The sequence below is a fragment of the Bufo gargarizans genome, unplaced genomic scaffold (genome assembly GCF_014858855.1).
Source record: "Bufo gargarizans isolate SCDJY-AF-19 unplaced genomic scaffold, ASM1485885v1 original_scaffold_1640_pilon, whole genome shotgun sequence".
NCBI lineage: Eukaryota > Metazoa > Chordata > Amphibia > Anura > Bufonidae > Bufo > Bufo gargarizans.
The window spans coordinates 176,302-191,516 of NW_025334449.1; positions in this window are offsets into that span (position 1 = coordinate 176,302).

A 15,215-nucleotide genomic window follows, 5' to 3' on the forward strand; every position below is an offset into this window, starting at 1 on the left:
ACCAGACCGAGCTGTGTCTCTTGCCCCTCAACCTACAACCAGACATGGTTGTGTATGACGATGGCCGTAACTTGGTGGCGGCTTTGGAGCTAGGCAACCTGACACACATCCCATGCCTAGCCCACGTCTTAAACTTAGTGGTTCAGCGGTTTATAAAAAACCTACCCCAATTTGCCAGAGCTACTAGTGAAGGTGCGCCGCGTGTGTGCCCATTTCCTCAAGTCGTCCACTGCTTCAGCCGGTCTGTCAACACTGCAGCAGCGCTTGCGGCTTCCAGCTCACCGACTGTTGTGTGACATGACCACGCGCTGTAACTTTACGTTCCACATGTTGGCCAGGCTTTGTGAGCAGCAGAGGGCAGTTGTGGAATACCAGCTGCAACATGGTCGTCACATTTCGAGTCAACGGCCACTATTCACAAGTGAGGAGTGGGCATTGATGTCAGACCTCTGTGAGGTTTTAAAAAACTTTGATGAATCCACACTGATGATTGTAGCGATAACGCTATTATCAGCATAACCATCCCACTGCTGTGTCTACTCAAATGATCGCTGCTCACAATTAAGGACGACGCTCTGAATGTGGCAGACGAGGAAATGAGGGAGGACATTACACAGGGTGATAGCCAGCCCACCCTCAGTTCGTCTTCTTAGCGCGTATTGTACCATGAAGAGGAGGAGAAGGAGTAGGAGGCGTAGGAGGAGCTGGCGACAGTTGCCTCTGCCACAGAGGGTATTACCCATGGAACTTTAATTCCATCTGTTCAGAGTGGATGGGCAGAAGAGGCGGAGGAGGATGAGGAAATGGACGTCTTGCCTGTTGGTACTCTGGCACACATGGCTGACTTCATGTTAGGCTGCCTTTCCCACGACCCTCGCGTTATATGCATTTTAGATAACACGGAATACTGGGTGTTCACCCTTCTTGACCCCCGCTACAAAGAGAACTTCTCATCTCTCATTCCTCTGGTGGAGAGGACGAGCAAAATGGTGCAATACCAGAAGATCCTTGTTGGAAAATTGCTCCAAAATTTTCCAACTGACAACGCTGGCGGCCGAGTCCATACTTCCTTGGCCAACCAAGGAGGGGAGACAAGGAGAACACACAGCAGTTCCAACAGAGGCAGGGCAACACTCTCCAAAGCCTGGGACAGTTTCATGACACCCCGCCAGCACCCTCACCCTGATGTGCTGCCTACTGCCACAAGGAGAGAAAAATTTTGGAAGATGGTGGAGTACATAGCAGACCGTGTCAGCGTCCTCAATGATCCCTCAGTGCCTTACAACTACTGGGTATCCAAGCTTGACATGTGGCACGAACTGGCTCTCTACGCTTCGGAGGTGCTGGCCTGGCCTGCCGCCAGCGTTTTGTCTGAGCGTGTATTTAGTGATGCTAGTGGCATTACAACAGATAAGCGTGTCTGCCTGTCAACTGAAAATGCTGACAGGTTGACTCATATAAAAATGAACAAGGCCTGGATTGACCATGACTTCTTGACTCCACCAGAGGAATGCTGATGAACATAAAGGCTCTTTACATGTGTTGTTTTTAATGTAGTTAATAGACTGTATTCCCATGCACCCCTTCCACCACAAACAAGGGTGTATGGTTGAATCTTCTTTTTCTCATCCTCCTCCTCTTCCGTCATATCAACATGCATTGCTTATTTTTCACATATAATGCCCTCGCATATATGGCCTTCGAATATAGTTTTTTAGAGGGTCCGCTCACCAGTAGGACCTCAGATCAAATTTTTTAGCTGGTCTACTCACCAGCAGGCCTTACATCTAATTTTTTAGAGGGTCTGCTCACAAGCAGGCCCTTACATCGAATTTTTTAGAGGGTCCGCTCACCAGCAGGCCCTCACATCGAATTTTGTAGAGGGTCCGCTCACCAGCAGGCCCGCAACTCAAATCTTTTACAGGATCAGCTCACCTGCAGGCCCAAACCTAAAATCTTTTACACAGTCAGCTCACCTGTAGTGTTGAGCGCGAATATTCGAAAAGCGAATTTTTTTCGCGAATATCGCAACTTCGCGATTTCGCGAATATTTCGAATATAGTGCTATATATTCGTAAAAACGAATATTCTTTTTTTTTTTTTTCACAAAATTACAGTACACATATAATTGATTGTTTCCCAAAGGTCCAACAGCTCAGATCTTACTCACATTGCCTAGAAAGTGATTGAGGCGCGAATCTTCGTAAGGCGATTTTATTAGCGCACATGCGAATATCGGCACGTCCCAGAACAGAGGCAAAGGGCTTTGCATTCATACTGTATGAATGCAAAGCCCTTTGCCTCTGTTCTGGGACAAGTGCCGATATTCGCCTGTGCGCTAATAAAATCGCCTTACAAAGATTCGCGCCTCAATCACTTTCTAGGCAATGTGAGTAAGATCTGAGCTTTTGGACTTTTGGGAATCAATCGAGATACAGTAGGGGGTGATGACAGTAGTTGACAGAGTACAGATCAATGTAATCTGTAAGGTGGAAACTAAAATAAAAAATACGAATATTCGTAAATCGAATTTTACGAAGTTCGAAGTATTCGCGAATATGGTGCTATACTATATGAATGCACAGGCCTTTGCCTCTCTGTTCTGGGGACAAGTGTAGATATTCGCATGTGCGCTAATAAAATCGCCTTACAAATATTCGCGCCTCAATCACTTTCTAGGCAATGTGAGTAAGATCTGAGCTTTTGGACTTTTGGGAATCAATCGAGAAACAGTGGGGGGTGATGACAGTAGTTGACAGAGTACAAATCAATGTAATCTGTAAGGTGGAAACTAAAATAAAAAATACGAATATTCGTAAATCGAATTTTACGAAGTTCGAAGTATTCGCAAATATGGTGCTATACTATATGAATGCACAGGCCTTTGCCTCTCTGTTCTGGGGACAAGTGTAGATATTCGCATGTGCGCTAATAAAATCGCCTTACGAAGATTCGCAACTCAATTCAATCACTAATGTATGATTCATACATTAGTGATTGAATTGAGTTGCGAATCTTCGTAAGGCGATTTTATTAGCGCACATGCGAATATCTACACTTGTCCCCAGAACAGAGAGGCAAAGGCCTGTGCATGTGCATTCATATAGTATAGCACCATATTCGCGAATACTTCGAACTTCGTAAAAATCGATTTACGAATATTCGTATTTTTTATTTTAGTTTCCACCTTACAGATTACATTGATCTGTACTCTGTCAACTACTGTAATCACCCCCCACTTTATCTCGATTGATTCCCAAAAGTCCAAAAGCTCAGATCTTACTCACATTGCCTAGAAAGTGATTGAGGCGCGAATCTTTGTAAGGCGATTTTATTAGCGCACAGGCGAATATCGGCACTTGTCCCAGAACAGAGGCAAAGGGCTTTGCATTCTTACATTAGTGATTGAATTGAGTTGCGAATCTTCGTAAGGCGATTTCATTAGCGCACATGCGAATTTTGCATCTCGTAATATGTATTATGCGATGCGAAAATTCGAATTATCGCATATGCGAAATAATAACGAATTCGAATATTCGCGAATATTTTACGAATATTCTTTCGAATATTCGCGAAATTTCGCGAATTCGAATATGGGACATGCCGCTCAACACTACTCACCTGCATGCCCACAACGTAATGTGAATGAGGCCCTCCTTTATGTGATATATAGGTTGTATCGGAGTGCCTCTTCCTTGTAATTTTTGGCAGCACTTGCAATTTATATACAAGTAAATATACAGGAAAGAATGTTTTTAATCAATTTTTCCTATAAAATCTTTTTTTTTTTACTTTGGTTTTGTGCGTAAAACCTTAATTATATTGTGGGCCTGGTGATCATTTTAAGCCCTTTTAAGCAGCATCAGCAGCAGTATGGTGATAAAAATGAGTTGCAAGGTGACATGGTGTGGAGATGGCAGCATGAGGAGGCCACATAGTGGCACAATGGCAGAGTCTGGATAAAAGACTGAGGCCACAGATTGTTTAGAAAGATGCAGATGGAAACCATCTGTGGAGCTGTATCACGGCCACCTGCAAATTAATGCAGACCAGGGCCGTGCCTATAGGTGAAGCAGGGGAAGCTGCAGTTTTGGGGCCGTGACCCATTAGGGGCCCATCCAGGAGGAGGAGGACTAAAGGATTTGGTCAGGGCTCCCTCAACAGTATTACACAATGAAATTATATACAGTGACAGTATAGACAGTGTATAAAATGGATGGAGCAGCTGTCAGCCCTGGTCTGAGAAAGCGATCTTTACTAGCCACAGGAATGGGGGCAGCATGAAAGAAGGAGTAGCTAAAAAATTACTGTGGGATGGAGCCCCATTCAAAAATTTCTAGCTACACCACTAATGCAGCCCACAAAAGCAAGTTGGGTTTATCGATTACAAAACCATAGTTAAATTGTGGGCCTGGTGATCACTTTAAGCCCTTTGAAGCTGCATCAGAAGCAGTATGGTGATAAAAATGAGTGGCAAGGTGACATGGGATGAAGATGGCAGCATGAGGAGGCCACATTGTGGCACCATGCCTAAATCTGGATAAAAGACTAAGGCCACAGATTGCTTAGAAAGATGCAGATGGAAACAATCTGTGTAGCTGTATCACGGTCACCTGCAGATTAATGCAGCTATCAAATTCAAGTTGGGTGTGTCGGTTCCACCTCAGCTCACCTGCAGGCCCATAACTCAAATCTTTTACTGGGTCACCTCACATGCAGGCCTGCGACTGAAATCTTTTACAGGGTCAGCTCACATACAGGCCCTCACATAGAACTTTTTAGAGGGTCAGCTCAGCTGCAGGCCTTCACATATAATGTTTTACAGGGTCAGCTCACCCGCAGGCACTAGCATATAATGTTTTACAGGGTCAGCTCACTTGCAGGCCCGAACCTAAAATCTTTTACAGGGTCAGCTCACCTTCAGGCCCGCAACTCAAATCTTCTACAGGGTCAGCTCACCTGCAGGCCCGCAACTCATGCTGCCTTGCTTTGAAGTAGTAGCCGTTTATCAGGCTCCCTCTCCGAAATCGAACAATGATTCCCCGTTACCGGTGGTCACCATGTTAGGCACATAAAAGAACATCGAAAGTTGATAGGGAACATATCCAAATGGATCGTGGACGTCACGGGGACGTGCGATCATGCAAAAGTTATCTAGAGTCAACAAAGCTGCAGCATGGCCTCTCCTATAACGTTTCCTCATCCAAAATACCGCAGTGACATTCCCTGTAATTTTTTATTACTCATTCCAATAACAGGGCATCTTAAGAGTCCTGTATTGTTATTTATCGTCACTACCTCCCCGAGTCGGGAGTGGATAAATGTCTCGCGCCTAGTGCTTTCCTTCGATTTTTCTGCTTTAATAACTTGACCCAACCTCTCCATCCAATCAGATTTCAGCCATTGACCTCCCTTGGATGTGGTATCCCTTTCTTAAGCTCCCTCTCCGGCATCGAACCCTGATTCCCCATTACCCGTGATCACCATGGTAGTCGCAAAAAGAACATTGAAAGTTGATAGGGCAGACATCCGAATGGATTGTCGCCATCACGGGGACATGCAATCACCCAGAGGTTATCTAGAGTCACCAATGCGGCAGAAGGCCCTCGTCCCTAAGGTTTTAGATGGTCAGATCAGCAAGCCCTTGCTCCAAATGTTTTTGAGGGTCACCAGCAGGCCATTAATCATGATTTTTCAAGGGTGTGTATAATGCCCTCCTTTATGTGTAACTAAGGGTGTTTTGGAGTGCCGTTTCCTTGTAATTTTTCACAGCCCTTTCACTAAGTGCATAGACTTTATGAGTGTAGGAGTCCCACTACCTGAACAATTGTACTACAATGTGAATGAGGCCCTCCTTTATGTGATATACAGGCTGTTTCGGAGTGCCTCTTGCTTGTAATATTTTTTTGCAGCCATTGCACTTTATATACAATTGAATATACAGAAAATAATGTTTTTTGCCAGTCTGTAAAAGTAGCGTACAACTCGGACAACATAGTTCCCAGCAGTGACCTGGGAGTCTAAGATGCATCCATACATCGTCCCCATGGTGTTCCCGATCCATTTCGGTGGTGTTTCTGTCACTTTCTGACCCTTTCCAATGGACCAGGGTGCCTGGTTGTCTCCCATTGACTTTAATTATACTCGAGTGCTCGGCCGAGCACACGAATATAGCAATGTGTTTGGGCCGAACAACCGAATACTTTGGTGCTCGATCATCACTAGTTCACAGTTTATAACATAAAATGAAGTAGTAAGCACAAAATGGAATCTGAAGGCACAACAGCAACAACAACACAACCCTCACAATTTCCCCATTTTGAGATAATCACTCATCGCAGGTGACAGATACACATACTTCAGCTGGACATTCCCCTTGCTGCTGGTTTCCCAGATTCTGCATATCTGTGCCTGAATGAGGGATCATCTCAACATGTCTCATAGTCTTTTCTACTTCTGTTCTTGTTACACACCCTGCTCAAACACATCAATATGAACTTAATTACAATATAAATGAATGCAATAATTAACAAAATCTGTATTAATATTGGGTAAATAAACAGAGCACTAAAAATCTTGTTTGAAATGCTCATCTACACTACATGAGGTTTTTCATTAGGTCTGGGATTGTTATCTGCAGCTCTTCTATATAATGTATGTTTAGGCACAGCATTTATGTTAAGCTTATCATGTGACAGCATAAAAGTGGCTGGAGTCAACCGGACAAGAGTACAGGTTCCTGAGGCTCCAGGTGGGATCCTCTTATATGCCGCTGCCCCGCAAGCAAAATAAAGATCATCAGGAAAAGTATAATTATAGGTTACATGATAGAGGAGAGTATAATCAACTGCAGTAATACACTTTCATTTTCTGGTCTTCGGACAGATAACAAGTCTCTACAATTTATGTCAACAAGTTCTAACCACGGTACCGGGATTGCTAAATAAGGACTGTGAGTACAGATCCAACAGTTTTTATAATTGTTTGCATCTGTCATGTTTTTCAGCATAAGCTGATAATACCTAATAAGGGCATTGTCCCAGTCACTTTTCAGGTTCACATGTAGAGCTTGAATGCTCAGGGCCAGGAGTAGCAGTACAAGAATCCTCATTCACAGGGTTAGGCACTTTCTTACAGTGTGAGGCGTGAAACCAGTTTGGCTTTCCTTTCACCTTTACAGAGGTTGCAGTTTTCAACAGAACTTGGAAGGGACCATAAAATCTGGGCTCAAAGGTATTTCTCACATACCTCTTTTTTACCACCCAATCTCCAGGCTAAAAACTGTGTATGCCTTCTACTGAATCAGGGTCTGGAATGGAAGCAAACAATTGTTTATGAGTGTGATCTAGTCTTTCAGTAAGGGCCTTCATGTAGCTGACCATACTATCACCTGTAACTCCAGTTGTTGAGGAAAATACAACCCTAGTCTAGGGGCACTTCCAGACAGGATCTCAAATGGGGATTGTAAGCTGTATGGAAGGCTTCGGTCACCCCTAATGCTTGCATAACCTCTCTCATCACTTCACCTGTAAAGTGGGAACCTCTGTCTGACTCAATAGCCTCAGGAACACCATACCTGCATATCAGTTCACTGACCAGTTACTTTGCAGTGTTCTTGGCACTGGCTTTGGCTATTGGGAAGGCTTTCTGCCAACCTGAAAAGAGATTAACACACATGAGAACAAACTCATACACTCCTACCTTTGGTAGATGTATGTAGTCTAGCTACAGTCTCTGAAACGGGTAAAGTGGCCTGGGGGTGTGCTTGCTTGGAGTCTTCACCACTTGGTCGGGGTTATTCAATGCACAGACCATACATCCTTGTACAAATAGAGCGGGTACTGCAGAAAACCCTGGAGCAATCCACCCTGCATTTACCACACTTACCATGACACTTTTCGACAGATGTGTAGGCCCATGGGCCTCCTTAGCCATAGCTGGGTACAAAGAGTGTGGTAGATAGATTTTATTCTTGTTACTCCATAGTCCTTGGTCATCTGGCTCAGACCCTTGTTTAGACCATAGTTATTTTTCTTCAGGTGGGGCTTGCTCAGACAATTTGATCAGAGTGTCTTTGGATATATCCACAGGTTTTAAGGCTCTTATCGGGGTGGCATCAGCACTCCAGTGGCTGGAGCTGCCGTTGTACACCTTGTGTAAACCTTTACCTTTACAATAACAACTTGTAGCAACAGTAAAGAGTTCATTAGTTCAAGCACAGTCTTTATTTTAAATGGACTGGCCTGCTGATGTCAAAAAGTCTCTGGCCCACCAAATTGGTCCATAATTATGCGCAATACCAAAGGCATACCTGGAATCCGTGTAGATGTTCACCTTCTTCCCTTCGGCCATTTTACACGCCTCAGTGAGTGCCTTCAACTCTGCCTCCTGCGCAGACTTGTGCAGAGGGTGTGGTCCAGCAATGGCTACCTCATGCTGCATATCCAGTGTGGAACTGGCCATCCTCTCCCACAAACCTGCTTCCATCTACAAAATACTCAAAATCAGGGTTATCAAGAGGCTTTTTTTATACACATGAGAAAATCCAGAAGTTTCTTGTTGCATCAACTGTATACAATCATGAGGATCATTTTTTAGCTAAATCAGACAAAAGGCGACCTGTTCTAAAGGCTACCTGTGCTACCCTCCCTTTATTTCAGATTATGTGAACAAAGTAGCAGGATTCAGAGTAGTACATCTTTTGAAATAAATATTGTCTGGCATGAGGAGGGAACATTGGGGTCTGAGTTGTCTGGCCACAAAAATATGTTTTGGTTGCACCTGTGTGAGAATGCCCTGTATGTCACGGGGAGTTTGCACAATCACCAGGTAGTCCAACACTACTTCTGAGGCTTTTTCAATCATTGCCTGCACTGCCGCGACTGCCCTGATGCAGGAGTGGGCACTGTGAACAACAGGATCTAATCTGGCTGAGAAGTAGGTCACTGGGCGTTGACATTCACCATGCTTCTGAGTAAGAACAGCAGTACTGTGACCCTGAACAGAACAGGTTAAATTCCTCATAATGCTTTGGAATACCCAGGGCTGGAGAAAAGCATCAATTTCACTGGCCACTGCTCTCTCCTGGGCATGACTAAGGAGGAATGGGGTACTGCTTCACTCTAGGGGGCTGACATCCTGACTTAAGATACACAGTAACCAGAGACAATGTGAGTTTCCCTATGTCTGTTCATCATTTATTTTATTTTTTTACATATATTAAGAATAAAGTATTTTCACTCCTTTTTGACCTGGCAAAGAGCACACGCCTCCCTGTGTTTTTGTGATGATTCCATCAGTATTGCCTCATGCAGACGTCCGTGTCAGTTTTGGATCTGTGGTAACACGGATCGTGTTCAATCTGTGTTTTCTCCCGTGACAGATCCGTGTTAGGTCCGTTTTTTGCTGTCCGTGTTGCATACGTGTTTCACTAACACTCAACAGCTGAAATTTTTTTTTCAAAGAATCTCTTGTTAATGATCCATGAAACACAGGTGCAACACGGATGGCATCCATCATTTTCATGGACCCAAAGACTATAATGGGAGTGATGGATCCGTGAACACGGACAAAATAGATCATTTATCTGTGGTAAAAAAAACGGACCTACGGACCGTACTGAAACACTGATGTGTGAATACACACATTAAAATGAATAGGGACGTGTGCTGTCCATGGAGAACACGTACAGCACACGTCCATGAAACACTGACATCTGCATAGAAACATAGAAACATAGAATGTGTCGGCAGATAAGAACCATTTGGCCCATCTAGTCTGCCCAATATACTAAATACTATGGATAGCCCCTGGCCCTATCTTATATGAAGGATGGCCTTATGCCTATCCCATGCATGCTTAAACTCCTCCACTGTATTTGCAGTTACCACTTCAGCAGGAAGGCTATTCCATGCATCCACTACTCTCTCAGTAAAGTAATACTTCCTGATATTACTTTTAAACCTTTGCCCCTCTAATTTAAAACGATGTCCTCTTGTAGCAGTTTTTTTTCTTTTAAATATTCTCTCTTCTTTTACCTTGTTGATTCCCTTTATGTATTTAAAAGTTTCTATCATATCCCCTCTGTCTCGTCTTTCTTCCAAGCTATACATGTTAAGGTCTTTTAATCTTTCCTGATAAGTTTTATCCTGCAATCCATGTACCAGTTTAGTAGCTCTTCTCTGAACTCTCTCCAAAGTATCAATATCCTTCTGGAGATATGGTCTCCAGTACTGAGCTCAATACTCCAAATGAGGTCTCACTAGTGCTCTGTAGAGCGGCATGAGCACCTCCCTCTTTCTACTGGTAATTCCTCTCCCTATACACCCAAGCATTCCGCTAGCATTTCCTGCTACTCTATGACATTGTCTGCCTACCTTTAAGTCTTCTGAAATAATGATCCCTAAATCCCTTTCCTCAGATACTGAGATTAGGACTGTATCACTGATTTTATATTCTGCTCTTGGGTTTTTACGTCCCAGGTGCATTATCTTGCACTTATCAACATAAAATTTTAGTTGCCAGATTTTTGACCATTCCTCTAGTTTTCCTAAGTCCTTTTCCATTTGGTGTATCCCTCCAGGAACATCAACCCTGTTACAAATCTTTGTGTCATCAGCAAAAAGACACACCTTACCATCGAGGCCTTCTGCAATTTCGCTGATAAAGATATTAAACAATATGGGTCCCAGAACAGATCCCTGAGGTACCCCACTGGTAACAAGACCTTGGTCTGAATATACTCAATTGACTACAACCCTCTGTTGCCTGTCCCTCAGCCACTGCCTAATCCATTCAACAATATGGGAGTCCAAGCCCAAAGACTGCACTTTATTGATAAGCCTTTGATGTGGGACAGTATCAAAAGCCTTACTAAAGTCTAGATAAGCGGTGTCTACTGCACCTCCACCATCAATTTTTTTAGTCACCCAATCAAAAAAATCTATAAGATTAGTTTGACATGATCTCCCTGAAGTAAACCCATGCTGTTTTTCATCTTTCAATCCATGGGATTTTAGATGTTCCACAATCCTCTCCTTAAGTATGGTTTCCATTAATTTCCCCACTATTGATGTCAGGCTTACCGGCTTATAGTTGCCTGATTCCTCCCTACTAACTTTCTTGTGAATGGGCACAACATTTGCTAATTTCCAATCTTCTGGAACGACTCCTGTTGCCAGTGATTGGTTAAATAAATCTGCAGCACGCCAGACCTGCAGGGTATAGCGATAGTGAGGTCACGGTTATGGGCAATCGAGGGTTACACACTTTTCTGAGGTGAACCCTGGGCAGGCATGCAGCAGTGAAAGAGAGGTAGACACAAGTTCCTCTGGGGCACACTCTGTAAATAGGGACCAGGCCTGATGGTGGATGAGGTGCCCTGGATGTTGCAGGTATTTTGAGTGCCTGAGGCAAAGTCCCTTTAAGGATCGTGACGCCAGTGCTTGTAACGGTGGCACACCGATTTGCAGGAGGATTAATAGAGTACACAGATGGTAAACCAAACGTTGCTTTACTTTGGAAGAACAGTCCAACTTTGTACAGACAGTTACAGTTGATAATGATGCAGTCCTTTATAGCACAAACGCACAGCAGGTTCACTTTACAATATGGCAGGCATAAATCTTGCAAGATACTTGAAGGGCAAACAGTTAATGCTTTGCAGTACAATGCTGCTCTATCCCCTCAGCTATTCTAGCTGGCTGGATCCCAAGGCCCGGATGCCAAATTGCTGGCTTGAATCCTTGGTATATAAAATTTTCCTCCAGTATTGACCCTTGCTTTATATATTAAAGTACCTCTGCCTCTCAGCTTACTTCTCTGCTGGGTTGGAAGGTGGCTGCAGGTTTCTCCCAGGAGGTCCACTCCTACTACTGGGGTTACTTCATCTGTGTTAGCTGGATTACTGGGCTCCAGGCAGGCTGTACACCTTCTAGTCTCCTGGTGCAACTAGAAGCCTGGACTATCTAACTGCATGTCAGGAGGAGGCCCTCAGCATATCTCAGGCTGGTGCCTTCTCACTTCTGTCTCCACAGACTCCTGACTATGACCTAACCCCTCCCTATCTGGGCCTGGACATTTATACTAGGGGCTCCCTATCTCCCTCTAGTGTCTGGGATGCTACACTACACCCCAATAGGCCTGCTGAGCATTAACAGGGGAAACATACAAATGTAAAACACACAGGAAATTACATTAAATGCATAGATCAATATAATATCACTGTCCCTTGTGAGCAGAAGTAACACGTTACCCAATTGACCCTTGTGTAGTGCCCACTCCCTAGTGGGACACCACAAATCTGTTAATGGTTTTGCTAGTTCACCGCTGAGCTCTTTTAATAGCTTTGGGTGTATCCTATCAGGCCCCTGTGACTTATTTGTATTAATTTTAGACAGCTTAGAACCTCTCCCTCTGTAAAGACACATGCATCAAAAGATTAATTAGTCTTCTTTCCTAACTGAGGTCCTTCTCCTTCATTTTCCTTTGTAAAAACTGAACAGAGGTATTCATTGAGGCAGTCAGCTAGTTCTTGATCTTCTTCCATAGACCTTCCTTCTTTTGTTTTTAATTTGGTAATTCCTTGTTTTAGTTTCCTTTTTTCATTTATGTATCTGAAGAGGCTTAAAGCTGATTTTGCTCACAGTAAACTCATGTGTCTACTTTGTCACTGGCGTTTTGGCTTTCCGTTTGTGAGATCCGTTCAGGGCTCTCATAAGCGGTCCAAAACGGATCAGTTTGCATTCTAATGTATTCTAAATGGAAAAGGATCCGCTCAGAATGCATCAGTTTGCCTCCGTTCAGTGTCCATTCCGCTTTGGAGACGGACACCAAAACGCTGTCTGATGAAACTGAGCCAAACAGATTCGTCTTGGCACACAATGTAGGTCAATGGGGACGGATCCATTTTCTCTGACACAATCTGGCACAATAGAAAATGGATCCGTCCTCCATTGACTTTCAATGGTGTTCAAGACAGATCCGTCTTGGCTACGTTAAAGATAATACAAACAGATCCGTTCTGAACGGATGCAGACGGCTGTATTATCTGAACGGATCCGTCCATGACGGATCTGCACAAAACGTGAGTGTGAATGGCTGTGTGACCTTCTCTACTAGTCAGTTTACTAGTTAGCAACACACACAAGGTCAGATTTCTGGCTCACGCAGACATAAATAAATATTTCCCATACATTAACACACACACAAGTCTTTGAACTTATTAACAAATAACATTTTCTGGAGCTCTATACACTCACACTAAGTACCTCAAATACATTGCCTTGTTATTTTCTCTTAATATTGCAGACAGTGCTGTAATGTCACTCCCCCGCAGCTGCAAGCAAGCAAGCAACCCCCCTCTGTCTCACTCTTCATACTCAGCTTTCCGTCTCCATATGTACTCTATCTCAGCAAAGAGAGTTCCTACGGGTTCTGCGACATATTCACCGGGCAACAGGTCACACAGATACAGGACAGACAAGACATAATACTTCCTCTGCGCTGCACCAAGCAAGTTTCCACAATGCTTCACATGCTTACCTCCAAATTTCCACACTCAGTTCTCTATTTGAATCACATCCTGTAATCGTCTGCAGTCCAGCTGCATACGTCTCTACCATCTCTTTTCTACTCTCTCGCTATTTGTCTGGCAGTTTTCCTCTTTTGCTCCCTGGACTTACTTGGTATGGTCCCCATGGTCTGTCTCGGTCCAATCCTAGGATTTGGGTCTGGCTCACAAGGCATTTTAACACCCCAAATCCTAAATTAAGTCCTTCCATGAGGCAGACGGGAGAAGTTTTTCTCCCATTTGTCCCGCGGCATCCCATCCCATGTCAGTCCGGACAGTTCTTAATCTTGACTCAAAGGAGACTACATCCTCTTTAGCCTCCTGCACTACGTCTTTCAGGCTCCGTGAACTCTCATCCTCCTTTGTCCTGGCCCATCTATCAAAATACTCTGCCCCTGACTGTTCTGTCTTCTCCCAATCTGTTCTGTCTTCTCCCAATCCCTCCAGGCAACATTTGGGTCATTTTTCACTCTGTTGCCCTCTAGGGTATTCTTAACAGGGTTATACTGTGCCTCCCCTAACTTCAGGGCTACCAAGTCATTTAAGTCTGCCCATGTTGCTCTGTAAGTTGCCTGTATCTGTTGTAACATTCGGGATGTGGGCATGGGTCGCGTCAGTGGGTCAGGTATCCTTGACAGTAGTCTCAGTTGGTCCTTCGGGCTCCATGGGACATACTGTATAAGGTGCTGTTCAAAATAATGGGGAGCCTGAGGAGGTAGTGCTGCCTGTTGACCGTCTTGGCCATCTCCACTACCAGCTTCATCGGCGGCGGCAGGCCCCCTGAAGGACCTGTGGTATCCTCCCTGTTCTCAATAGTACTGGATCTAATCCAGTACGGTATCTAGGGGCACCACACGCTCTGCAGGTTTCAGTCCAATCTAGATTCTGATTCCCTCCTGCATATCCATCCCTCTGGTCCCTGTTCAGGGGCCGTGGGAGAGGCATGCGCCCTTGAAGGATTATAAGGTGGTGGACCTCCAAATTGAACCTTTTCAGTTTCCTCTTCAGGGGGTTTGTAACACAACTTTCCCCTGTAAACTTGTGACTTCCAACCTTTGGTTTCTCTCTTGCTACCTTAATCCAGATGTTAACTACATCTTTACATACATGATCCTTAATCTACCCACTGTGTGTGTGCTTGAACCTTTCCCAAAACTCTAAATCAAGGTTTCCATGCTTCATACCTACTTTTTCCAACACTTTGTCAACTTCCTTAAACCCATCTTTGCCACCTCTCTTTTCTACCAGTTGTTTAGCTGTCTCATAATCTTCGGGAACGCTGTTCTGGTTACCCATTGTCTATTCCTGAATCTGTGTTTACTAGGGGGAACCTAGATGTCTATTTACTCCACAAAAGACTTCCCCACCCTATCCTTCCAGGTGTACCTTTGTGTTGCTTTTCCCACAGTGGCTTCCTCCCCGTACTTCAGGTGTACCTGGTGTGTTACTTTAAAGCCAAAGCTTCTCTGAGCTTCTGGCCCCTTCCCCTAGCTTCCTGCCAGATTCTACACACACAATAAACAATGACAAATACGTAGACAGTTTCTCCTAGAACAATCCCAAACAATTCCCAGCTAAAATCCTGGTTTGAATCCATCCACCACTCATGCGTTCATCTGCTAGCCCTTTATCAGGGTCGCAGATT